Source organism: Notothenia coriiceps, unplaced genomic scaffold (assembly GCF_000735185.1).
Source record: "Notothenia coriiceps isolate Sejong01 unplaced genomic scaffold, NC01 NC01_scaffold00011011, whole genome shotgun sequence".
NCBI classification, from domain to species: Eukaryota; Metazoa; Chordata; class Actinopteri; order Perciformes; family Nototheniidae; genus Notothenia; species Notothenia coriiceps.
In genome coordinates, this window is record NW_011343712.1 from 181,213 (window position 1) to 193,832 (window position 12,620).

General features: G+C 42.4%; 1 pseudogene; it reads left to right on the forward strand.

Moving 5' to 3' along the window:
• The first annotated feature begins 1,927 nt into the window (after positions 1-1,927).
• On the forward strand, positions 1,928-8,528 carry LOC104946417 (protocadherin Fat 1 pseudogene; annotated as a pseudogene).
• Positions 8,529-12,620: the final 4,092 nt, after the last annotated feature.

Genomic DNA, 12,620 nt, shown 5'->3' on the forward strand with positions numbered 1-12,620 from the left:
TCGGGATTCAGATCCTACACAGATTGGTTGGTGGGAGAAACAGATACCTGGGTGCTCAATAGCTGCAGGCACACTACAAATCATCTGTATCTTTCCTGATCTCTCTCCAGTTTCAAGTTCCAGGGGAACCTACAGCTTAGGACATTAGTCACAGGGGAAAGCAGAAGTCACTCACTCAGCACGCCGGTCCATGCCTGTTCCTAACATCTCTCAGAAACACAAGGACAATCTGTGGCAGATTAGTATGATTTTAAGAGGACATTTAGACTGTCTTGTTACATGAGAGGAAATATTCAGTATACTGTCATGAGGCTTTGAAACTCAAGATGGGAGTTTCTTTTACACCTGTATGGCACAGGAAACATAAAAGATGAGTCAAGCTATGACACATATATACAGTGACTTAAATATTAATGTCCAACAAAAAGCCTCCCTATGGTTTTGAGTTAATGTTTATCTATCTCTTAATGTATTTTTTTTGAAGGAACTGGAGGACTTCCTAATGCAAACACCTCCCCCATACATGTAGGGTATATAAGGCACTGAGACCTGACCCCCAGCAGCCAGGACTGCAAACATTTGGTGAGATCAAAGCAGTGGAACCAGCCCTGGGCATCACCTGACCTGAATTCAATTAAAGCTTTACAGGCAGATCAGAGAGAGGGAGAGAGAAGAAAAAAGCTGTTTCAGATCCTGACATTGTCTGGGACAAAAGTAGGAGCGAGATAGAGGGGAGTCCGAGAGAGAAGAGAGAGATTAAACATTACACACTTGCACCCTTACACACAATCTCAACCTTCCTCTCTCACCCTCCTTCCTTCTCTTTCTATCTTACACACACACACACACACACACACACACACACACACACACACACACACACACACACACACACACACACACACCCCAAACCCATAGGTCTAGTTCGTTTACTCAGCCTGTGGGCAAATGTGACTTTAATGAGCCAGTGCTGAATGGACATTAGGCAGAGATTCTCACGCTGGATCGCCGGCTCCAACAGCCCCTCTCGGCTCTGGCATTTTTTGGCAGCCACTTCACAGCACCGTGTCGGGTTCAGTTGTTAACCACATGTTCGAGGAGCTTTTGCTTCTCCAAGTGCATGCACTGATCATTATTACAGCTATGGTGGTTTCTTAGAGGGCACAAGTACACAATCCCTAAACAGAATGAATTGAGAGAAGCAATACAAAAAATGCTGTGGGGTTTGTTGCTTTGATTTTGGAGATGCTAAACTGCAGGCAACACGCTGAACCGTGCATGCCAGGAATAAGAGAGGCATGATGTCAGAGCTGAAGGTGTAACATCATGGATGCCTTCGAGGAGATCTGATATTCCTTCAAACTTTGTGGATTTTTAAATGAATTTCGAGTGCTTTTGGTATGGTAAATACCAATAAAAATGAGCCTGTAACAAAATGTGTTTTTATTACTGTTTATTGATGAAATGTTCTTCCCTGAAGGTTATAATATTCACAATTCACTTTTTAACTAATTCATTATAAGTGGGATTTATGTGTTAAACATATAATCAGAAAAGCAGAAAGTGAAAAACCTAATGGCTGATAATCAAAGACATCACTTTCTTCATCAGTTGTTAATGTGCCTTCCTGTCTCTCCGCCTCCTCGGTTGCTCTGTCACTTTCCGAACGGGAGAACTGAAGGCAAGGAAATCTCGACGTTGCCGGGTCTTCTTTTTGCACTCCTATATCAGACTTACGACATTCCCGATATCACCTGAAGCAGCCAAAGCATGAATCTCCACCTGAACCGTTTTATGGGAGAGGAGCGACGCGAAGCATAGCCTAAAGCTTAACTCTATCAAGCCACCAAGTGAAATGGCTGTGATCGGATTGGAACAGAAAGCTCCGAAAACTGTGAGGGACTGAAGAGGAATAAAGTGACGGATTGTCAGAAACAGAAGCCCCACTCATCTGAGAGATGCTCGCAAAGAAAGATTCAGCAAAAACAGCCAGGATCTATGTGAAGTGAAGTTTGGAGCGGCGATCAGCCAGCTGGTCTGGTGAGTAGCTTTAATTAAAGTACAGACTTGGGTTCTTCATTTAAAGAAGGTTAAAAATACTCTTAAAACTTTCGCTTCAACTCGAAGCATATGTTTAGAAGCGTCGAGGAAGAATGATTGTTTCGTTCTGACTTGTGCCAAAGAACCAAATGCACAAATACGCACGCTTTGCGCACTCACACGCACCTGCACTCTCACACCTACACAGGCAGGAGCAGTACAAGTTGACAAGTTGTCTAGCTGCATGCAGCACAGGGTTTCTGCAGGCGCACCAGCTGGATCACTGCAGTCCGGGCAAGCGCAGTGAGACAGCGCCATCAATCGCATAGCAGCCACACTCCTGAGTGCCCGTGGAGGGAATGTAGTGCAGTTTTTGGTCTGTGTAGCAGTCAGGACGGATGTGTGGGGAGAAGGGGGGTTGGTTGGTGGGATCAGAGCCTTCATGGCAAATGTTCCTCCACCATCAGTCACACTGCTCTAATGCCAAAACACAGACCCTGGGACGCACTGCTGGACACTATCTGCAGGCGATTAAAAGACAATAACATATAATAATAATGAGAAGCATGATAATCTCCAGAATAGATGTTAAAACACTAAAATTGCAACCACACGCCCGGGGAACTTTGCATTTTCAAGTTTTATTAGCCTATTTGTCATCATCAGGGATGCCATGAACTGCGAATTTATTTGCAAAATACAGTTTATCCACCTATTTTATGCTAAATTATGATGTGAATTCACTGTGCATTTTTCAGCACGAGCATACATTATTGTGTAATTGACACTGTCTTTGGTGTTTGTTTGCTTTCTCCAGCTTCTGGTCATACTGAGCTCACCTATCTTTAATGTGTCACAAAAGAGCCTCGTAACGGCACATAAGTGGTTTGGGCTGGAGCTGAAGAGGTGCATATTGGATTAACGTTAGTACCATTTGAGCAGATAGGGTTTAGCCCTTTATAATACTTTCTTAGGTTAGCCCACTGACCTTACCTCAAGAGCACTTGATTTTGGTCATTTTTAAATCCATTGTAATGTTAAGGAAAGAATAAGAAAATACATGAAATGTAACTTAAAGTTATATATATTATGTCACATATTTCTTAATTACATTTTTTCTTAATGATCCATGTAAGCACACGTACATAATTAAAGCTATATATCATCAACTACATGTATAATCAACATGCACAAATGGATAATGGTGTTTCAAAGTTTTAGTAAAATATTTTCAGTAAAAGGAATAAATGGCAAAAGACATTGGGGCCATTTAAGTCAAAGTGGTGGTTTGGAGATTAAGAAGACTCAAGTTAAGATTTAGTTAGCCAAAATAATATTTTTAACTAAAAATATAATGTCAGCTACGGTAAATCAAAGTATGCTACCCTGGTCCTGGGTTCACAGCGGAAAGGTTTTATCCTGCTGCCAGCCGGTAAGTAGATCCGGACGTGCGCAGCGCGGAGAGATACCGGGCAGCTCGAGAGAGGGAGGGAGAGAAAGGGAAGCGGTGAGGGGATAGAGCGGCTGCTGCTGGTGGTGGATGGAGTAACGGAGAGGAGACAAGTCCACGTATTACCATGCCGAGATTTGGACTACATAAACTACCTGCAAAACCTCCAAACATATGAGATTAATAATAGAAGAGGTACGTGAATCGTTGTTTGTAAACGTTGTGGTTCTTTGGCTCGTTTAGCGTTTATCTTTGGCATTTGTGTAACGAGTAAAGAAAGTTGAGATTGGTTAGGTCTGCTATTGTGAGCTGCGGGCTGTGAGAGAGCCGCTGCTGCTTTCTCTTTGGGGGAAGTTTAGTCTCAGAAAAACTATTGGAGTAGTGTTGTTTGTTATTACACCAGGCTTTCTGTCGTTCGTTATTCACCCGAGATGTAGCCTACTTTAGGTTATGTGTTACGTTGCGTTTAAAAAGTATAGTGCTTTTCCCCAAGCAAATCTCGCTGAGCGCATGCACGGCTTCCTTCGTTTCATGAAGTGAATGGCTTTAGTTGGGGGATGGGGCTGGAAATGAGACAGTCTGCAGACACCTAACTTACTTTCTTCAAATATTTAATGTTGTCTTAATGGAAACAATTCATTGGTTAAAGGTTGCAAATAAAGCGATTGAAGGTAAACTGTTTTGTTGTACGTTATGTGTAAAACTAGAAGTTTTAGTTGTAATGTTAGTTGGATTTTTTACAATGGTACCAGATGGTTCTTTTGTACCTGCAGGCTATAGTTTCAAATGTAATGTGTTCTTAGTTAAGACTGTCACTTATTAACCCAGCATAAAGCATTAATAAGTAAACCATGTTCGGGTCATTTTGATACGCCAAAAGTAAATAATGTAGGTTAGGTTTTATACACAGCACTCCAGCGCAGACATGGCAACGTCTTGCTTTTATTTGTCTTTGTACGGACTCCCACGCAGCCGAGTGGTTGTAAAGCGGCTGTAAACGAATGAATCTGCAATTTTAAAGCAGCCTTATAACCATTTTCTTCCGAGTTTTTTTCCCAGTGATTATAGCTTGATGTGATATAAAAGAGCACCCTTGTATTGGATTTATCACGGCATGGTTTATAATTTATCTTTACTGCCAGAGAAGTCCAGTTTCCTTGTAAGTTATATGATGCTATTACATAGTTGCTGCTGCTTGCAGTTTAAATTACATTTTCAAATCGTTATTGGGTGGCCAGATTGCATTTCTATACATAAGGGAAAAAAAGGGCAACTGGCTGATAAATTAGCAGTCTAGCGTTGAATACATTTTTCCATCAGCAAGACAATTAAGGATGTTCTTTGCAAGTTATTTATTTTTAAGCAGATTTTTGGATAAATTACAGTAGGCTATGTTCTTCTGTTATGAATTGCACACAGATTATTTGGCATCTTGCATTGTGCAGACGTAGGAGCAGTTGAGGCTAAGATCTTGTCACCTGACTGACTGCACTGCTTTATCTTATTTCCACATGGAACCTATTTAGCTATGTATCAGCCCGGTCGCCACTTGTGATGACATTCAAAGGAGTCTGGGAAAGTGCACAGTTAAAAAAGGAATACGGAATTCAGCATTAAGACTTTTTTTCCATGATGAATAATGTGTTTTATTTATATTATTCAGATTTGACTGTTTTTTGTATGTTGTCATACTAACAATTGTATTTTTTGTGTTTCCAGGTGGTTCTGTGAAGATCACGGTACAATTATGGGGACGCGCTTTGTTTCACTGCTTGTGCTGCTCACGCAGCTCCTCTGTGGCTGCGCAGGGAACCAAAGGATGGCGAGGGCTGCCTCCATGCAATTTACCCAGTCTGTTTACAATGCCACAATATATGAGAACTCTGCTGCTAAGACTTACTTAGAGAGTCACGTTAAGATGGGGGTCTACATCACAGACCCATCCTGGGAGATACGGTACAAAATCATCTCTGGAGATAATGAGAACCTATTCAAAGCAGAGGACTACCTGCTGGGAGATTTCAGTTTTATGCGAATAAGGACCAAAGGAGGCAGCACTTCCATTCTGAACCGGGAGGTTGAAGACCACTACATGCTAACTGTTAAAGCTTCAGAAAGGAGCACTAATTTTGAGTGTCGCACTAGAGTGAAGGTGCAGGTACTGGACACCAACGATCTGAGGCCTCTTTTCTCACCAACATCCTATAGCATCTCTCTGCCAGAGAACACGGCCATACGCATGAGTGTGGCCAAGGTCACGGCAACAGATGCAGATATCGGTACTAACGGAGAATACTACTATAGCTTCAGGGAGTGGACGGACATGTTTGCAGTTCATCCAACAAGTGGTGTGGTGACACTGACTGGAAAACTAGACTACTCTGATAAGAAGCTGTACGACTTGGAGATCCTTGCGGTGGACAGAGGAATGAAGCTGTATGGCAGCAGCGGCTTCAGTAGCATGGCCAAACTCACAGTGAGGGTGGAGCAGGCCAATGAGCATGCACCTGTAATCACTGCTGTAACCCTGGCCCCCTCGGATGCAGACCATGACCCCACCTATGCTATTGTGACAGTGGAGGACAGTGACCAGGGACCAAATGGAGAAATAGCATCGTTGAGTATAGTGGCTGGTGACCCTCTTCAGCAGTTCAAGGCTGTGAGAAGCAGCCCTGGGAGCAAGGAGTATAAAATAAAAGCAGTCAAAGATGTGGACTGGGACAGCCAGCCTTTCGGATATAACCTCACTTTACAGGCGAAGGACAAAGGCAGCCCCCCTCAATTTTCATCTGCTAAATTGGTACATGTCACTTCTGCCCAGTTCAAAGTGGGCCCTCCAATATTTGAAAAGGCCGTTTACAGAGTCAATCTTAGTGAATTTGCCCCTCTTCTTACACCTGTCACTATGGTAACAGCTTTGCCAAAGTATCCACAGCTAAAGTATGCCTTTAGACACAAATCTGACAAGAACAGATTTACTATCAATCCAGATACTGGCTTAATCAGCACTGCAGGACCAATCAATGCTGATTCTGCTCCTCGATTTGAGCTAGATGTGATCACCAGTGACAAAAAAGCGGCAACAAAAGTGATCGTTGAAGTGATTGATGTGAATAACAATGCACCTGAGTTCCAGCAGCCATCTTACAAGGCCAGTGTTGATGAGAATGTGCCCACAGAGACCAGTGTGATAACTGTTAAAGCCACTGATTTAGACAGAGGGGAAAACGGCTATGTGACCTACAGCATTACCAATATGAGCCCTCAACCATTTGTCATCGACTACTTCTCTGGTGTCATCAGTACCTCAGAAGTCCTGGATTATGAGCTCATGCCAAGGATTTATAGTCTCAAAGTCAGGGCGTCAGATTGGGGATCTCCTTACCGGAGAGAGGTGGAGGCATCAGTCACCGTTACATTAAATAACCTGAATGACAATAAGCCCTTGTTTGAAAATGTAGACTGTGAAGTTACTGTGCCAAGAGATCACGGCGAAGGAGAGCAGATAACAACCGTGTCAGCCATAGATGCGGATGAGCTGCAGCTAGTACGGTACTATATTAAAGCCGGGAATGATCTGGATCTGTTTGAACTGAACCCAAACTCCGGCGTGCTCTCATTGAGGCACACGCTGAGTGAGGGAGAGGCAGCTAAAGTGTCCTTTCATAGTTTACATGTCATTGCGACCGATGGCGAACACGAGACTCAGCCAATGTTCATGAACATAACTGTCATCACAGCACGCAAGCCTGTCCAGTTAAAATGTGTTGAAACTGGTGTCGCTACCATGTTGGCGGAAAAGCTACTTCAGGGCAGCAGAATCCACATGCATACTGAGCTGGATGACAACTTCATGGACTTTCACTCAGTCAACCGGTACCCTCCTCTGTTTGACGAGCCCTTCCCTAGTGTTATTGAGCTTAAAGAGGACCTGCCAGTTGGGGCCCGGATTGTGCATTTAAGTGCCACAGACGCTGATAGCGGTTTCAATGGAAAACTAGTATACGTTATTTCAGGAGGTGACACAGAAAGCCGCTTTGTAGTTGATATGGAAACGGGCTGGCTTTTGGTTTATTCCCCTCTTGACAGGGAAACAACAGACCAGTACACCCTCAACATTACAGTTTATGATCTTGGAATACCACAGAAATCCTCATCACGCCTCTTGGGGGTTAAGGTCCTGGATGCCAACGATAATAGACCTACATTTTTGCAAGATTCATATTCAGTTGAAATAAGTGAGAGTATACCTGTTGGCACAGAAATCATCCAGGTGGATTCAACAGACAAGGATCAAGGAGATAATGGAGTCGTGAAGTATTCCATTTTGGGAGGCACAGATCATTTTGCCATCCATGAAGACACTGGTGTAGTGACTGTGACAAAGCTGCTTGATCGAGAGCTCCATCCAGTTTATGTCTTAAAGGTCGCGGCCCGTGACCTGGCAACGAACGAGCCTCAGTTAGTCTCTACCGTGCCACTTAAAATCACCTTGGAAGATGTGAATGATAATGCACCGAGATTTGTTCCCCCTAACTATCGCGTGAAGGTGAGGGAAGATCTTCCTATCGGCACCGTTATTATGTGGCTGGAGGCTCACGATCCTGATACTGGACCTTCCAGTCAGGTACGATACAGCCTTATTGACAACGGAGACGGGTATTTTGAAGTAGACAAACTCAGTGGGGCTGTACGGATTGTGCAAAATCTAGATTATGAGACAAAACAGGTGTACATCCTGACGGCAAAAGCTAAAGACAAAGGGAAGCCCATGTCCTTGTCCTCCACCTGCTTCATTGAGGTGGACGTAGTGGATGTGAATGAGAATCTCTACAGGCCTCTGTTCCGATCGTTTATGGAAAAGGGATATATAAATGAGGATGCACTTGTCGGGACATCAGTAATGACTGTTTCAGCTGAAGATGAAGACAAAGAAAGAGACGGAGAGATTCGATACTCCATACGAGATGGATCCGGCCTGGGGATATTTTCCATCGATGAGGAAACTGGTGAGTCTCTTTTCTCAGTGTTACTATAGAGCTGAATAATACTGGTGATCATTTCTAAAGTAATTTGCATGAGAAATGTTTTATGCAGCCTGAGTTTATTCAGTGTATACAACAATCAGGTAAGGGAGTCTTCCAGCAATCGGGAAAGGTTCCTAATTCCAGTCATTTTTCCTCTTTGGGAGAATTGACGGCAAGAACAGACGGACCAGCTGTCTCTCAGACCTGTGTGGACATTCCTGAGTAGTGCTGTGGTATTGCGAAGATTCTAGGTCATTTCACCTCTTTCCACAGCTCTGTGAATACATACTCATTTTTAAAATAATATCAATTTGGAAAACGGTCATATATGTTGGACCTAAGGTCAAAAATACTCTAGTAGCATTTTAGAAATAAATGTATTTTATAACAGAATATATTCATTATCATACTGAAGGCAGATTTTGCTTGCAGGTTTCTTATTATGTGGCAGAAATATGTCAATACTTGCTCAGCTGCCAAGAATGATTTCATCAGCTGACTCAAATTAGCTAAAAATAAGCAGTCTGGAATTCTAGGAGTTCCTTCCCAAAACCTAGCCATCACCTGATTTGGATGTTTTAGACTTGGCTTGTTGCCTTCCTTTTAAAACTTGCTAACCACATTCTTGTGCAGCTCAACGGGACTTTTTTCCGCTGTTTGAAATTAAATTCCTCTGCATTATACATAATGTCTTAATGAGGCAGTGAAACTCAATGCATAATACATTGATTTCTCTTGGCACATGTTAACCTTAATGGTTCATATCTGCATAATACAGCTTGAAATGTATAACTGCTGCTGAGATTTACTGTCGTACAAAGACGTTTATATTTGTACAGTAATGTTTATTAAGAATCAGAAATATATGACTTATTCACTAAGTTGACAGGGGCTTTCCTCAGTGAACCTGCAGGGAATTACTTCCTTCTGCTTGGTGCATTTAGCATGAGGAGATGAGACTTCATGAAGGGTCTGTCCTGCAGGACTGTGTGTCAGCTGTGTTTATGATTGTTCTGTGGTAGTAGTTGGATTTTCATAGATGGATGCTGCAAGCTTGAACCAGTAACTATGTATGCTGTTCTATTTTTGTTATAGGTCAGTTTATTCCTATTTATGTTCTATATTCACTATATTTGAAGTTGACTTTTGCAAAGGATAATATGTAAGATAAGTCTAGATAAGGCAACATGCATGCCAGCAGGTAGTCTAACTCAAATTCCTATGTAGTGTACAGATTCATGGAGCCTAGTCTGATCTTCTACTTAATCCCAGAGGCCCATACGAAGTGATTATTAGGAGGTGCAATGATAGGATTGTGCTGGGTGGGGTTCTGTTATTATGGATTACATCTCAGGTCAGTAGACAACTAAATACAGTCAAGGTGGTAATGCCCCTCCTTCATCGCACTAGACGAAGGGTGTGGTTTCTACTATATGCATTTAAAATATTTTTGCTTCTAAAAGGAAAATATAAGCATGGGTGCATGCCCGCTATATATTCAATGCTGCAGCTGCATGTAGTGAATCTTAACTAGAATGTGTTAAAAATAGGAAACAAATGAAAAAGTGGCGTGAGGAAAAATTCCAGAAGCCACCTTCAGTCATGGAATTAGTTTTTTAAGGGTGGGAAGGAGTGAGGGAATACGGTTCAAGTCTTTTCCTGTTTTCCTAGACCCACGTAATTCTAAACCCAGGCCGTTGTGTTTGTTGAGAGTATATCAGTTTGTTGCCTGGTCTCATATATGTTGTAGTGTTTTTTTTTGTTTGTTCTACCACCACAGTATAAATCACTATTCTTTCTGCGCTTCCTCTTACAGTGGCATACACAATAAAAGTATCAGCTGCTGAAACATTGCACTGTGGTGGGTGATGCGAGGAAACAGTGAGTGATTCTCCTAGAGTACTGTAGGTGTAACTAAAAAATCTCAACAAAGGTTGTGTTTTGAACAGGCAAACAACCCACTTGACTGACATTCCCAAACCACACAAGGTTACATTTAAAAGGGGTATCTGTGATGCTGTTCATAGAATGCCATCATGTTCTCATTTACATCAAGTTCAAATCAAGGAAACCCTTAATATGCAAGCTTCTTCCCTAGATATGGTTCCTATTCTGTGGGACAGCTCAGGGAGTCCATGGCAACTGTTTGCCCAGACATTCTCTGTGTTATTAAAAGCTTTGTACTCACTGGCTTGGTGCCATCTTAATTTAAACCTACTCTTATCAAGACTCTTTTCTGGGCCCCTTTCCATGCTGTAGACCAAAATTACCATTCCTTGTTTTAATCGGAGAAATTGCTAATAGTCAGAGGATTTTTGACTGACAGGGACCAAAACTAAACTTTGGTAAACTGAAAGCTTTCCATGTGCTTATTTTTTAAAGGTCCCATGTCATGGCCATTTCCACTGATCATAATTCCATTGTTGAGGTCTACTAGAATAGATTTATATTGTGCAATTTTCCAAAATCACTTTGGTTTCTCATACAGCATCTCTGTAAACTACGTGTATTCACTGAATTTCACTCTCTGCCTTTAACGGCTCATTGTAGCTCCAATAGCTCCAGCCCCCACCCTCCCTGTGAGCACAGTGTGCTCTGATTGGTCGGGACGTTGTGAATCGCGCTGAGCTCCGTGGAGGTGTGGTTTCCTTGTTTAGCGATACACAGCGAAACACAGCCAAACTCACCCTGAGCACACACAAAGTCACGGCCGAAGTAAAAACAAATAAGTGTGGCTGTTATATTGAGTTAAGAAAAAGGTTGATAAACGCTGTGAGAATGGATCTGCAGAGAGAATTTCGCCGCGCTCCCAATGGTCTGTTATCCAGCCTGCAGCCAGGGAGGAGAATACCAGCAGAGCTGCCTGCACTGAGTGTGTGTGTGGTGTGAGGAATGTCCGTGGATTGGTCAAATTTGGACCCAATCAGCGGGGGCTTAACGTAACGGCCTCCGTAGACGTAACGTAAACGGCTTCCACGGATTGGTCCATTTGGTTCCGGGTAACGCATGGACATCATGCGGTACCCGAAAGAATCAATGGACAGTGACGTATCTCCAAACGAGGCATTTTGGGAGGGTATTTTCTGTGTAGAGTTTATACCGCCGCTACAGGGTGTACTTTGAGGTTTTTGACTCTGCAGACCGTTAACATGCATAAAAACCTTCATAATACACAAGGGGACGGGTAATAACGGAAAAGCTATGACATGGACTTTACATGTATCCACCTGCAGATTCAGCAGAATAAAGCAATTTTGGTGTGAATATAAAACAAAGATTGAACTTTTAAATCATGGTTTATTCCAACCAATTTCATTGACGATTTTATCTCAGAACCACAAATGGTGAACCGCTCTATCCGAAATCGTCGAAGTCGCCAACGCGCTCATTTCAAAATAAAACGTGGATTTGCATAAAAAACATATTTTTCGGGGTTCGGGTGTTTTGTTTTGATTTTAAACAAAACAAAGTCTTGGCTTTCAGAATATGAAACTTTTATTTCCAAACTCACACGATAAATGCATTCTTTAAGCTTGTAAAGGGAAGATGACAGGCAATCTGCTCTTCCGCACGCGCCGCCCCCCTCCCTCCGCTGACATTATGAATGTAAGCGTAGAGTTAATCATAAATCAACACGCAGGTTCCGTTACAGTTTGTTTTCATCTGATTTCAATTAAACAAAGTCCTTGGCTTTCAGAAATATTTAAACTTGTTTTGGCAATTCAGATGATAAATACAAATTTGTGAAGCTTTTTAACGCAATAATTAACAAGCGGAGAACGGAGTAATGGTAACGTCACAGCAGGCATAACAACAGCCGGTGGTTTCTCATCAGAGGGTTTTTCCCGGGAAACAAACGCAATACACACAAACGCAAAAGACACCAAACACACCACACACGCTATTACATACACCCACACTCGCGAGCTTCCCCGGAACCAGTAATCCAAACGAAAATATCTTCCCTCCGTATAGTATTTTGATCATTTTGCTCGCTAATAATCATCGATCCGATGGATTCCCAGAGAAAAGAAAACTTTGAAGGCCTTTTTTCTCAAAATGATGACTCGGGTGACCGTCATTATATAATGTGGACATATTTC